The 498-nt window shown below is 35.5% G+C and overlaps 1 protein-coding gene across 1 annotated transcript in view; it reads right to left on the bottom strand.

The window, feature by feature from the left end:
* The window catches only part of tpk2 (thiamin pyrophosphokinase 2), a 6,455-nt gene that overhangs the window by 900 nt on the left and 5,057 nt on the right, over positions 1 to 498 (bottom strand). The gene's annotated exons all lie outside the window — the stretch shown is intronic.

Raw genomic sequence — 498 nt, 5'->3', positions numbered from 1 at the left:
ATAATGTGTAAAATAAAATGTTTGGGGAAATTTCAGCGTTCCATATCCACAATAATAGCAAAAAATGTAATTCATGTTTTTATAAGAAGTAAAGTTTTGATAGAATTTTTAAAAAGAAGTTTAAATGTATGTATTTTATTAGAAAATGTAATCTTTGTGTGACAACATTTTAGAGTTTAGATTCTTGGAATAAAACATGAAATCCCTGTGAGTGAATCGATCCCAGATGAACGGATTCCATAATAAACAAACAGTAAAAGAATCGATCCCAGAAGATTCGGCCTTTGGTTTTCAGCGCATGCGCACTCCCTTTTCTTCCTTTCTGCTAGCTTCTCCGCCATGGCGCCCACTGTGAGTAAAATCTCCTGTCATAGACCCTCTAAAACTAATGGTTAGTCAGCGTGAAAGTCTTAGAAATCAAGCGGTTTGAAGTGACAGTTTTGTTACGAAGATTAAGGGTAAAGTGAAAGGTTCTGGTTCGGCAGGGATTTGGGTTTT

The sequence above is a fragment of the Nematolebias whitei genome, chromosome 11 (assembly GCF_014905685.2).
Source record: "Nematolebias whitei isolate Nwh7 chromosome 11, NemWhi1, whole genome shotgun sequence".
Classification (NCBI taxonomy): domain Eukaryota; kingdom Metazoa; phylum Chordata; class Actinopteri; order Cyprinodontiformes; family Rivulidae; genus Nematolebias; species Nematolebias whitei.
This window is presented reverse-complemented; position numbering and strand designations above follow the sequence as displayed.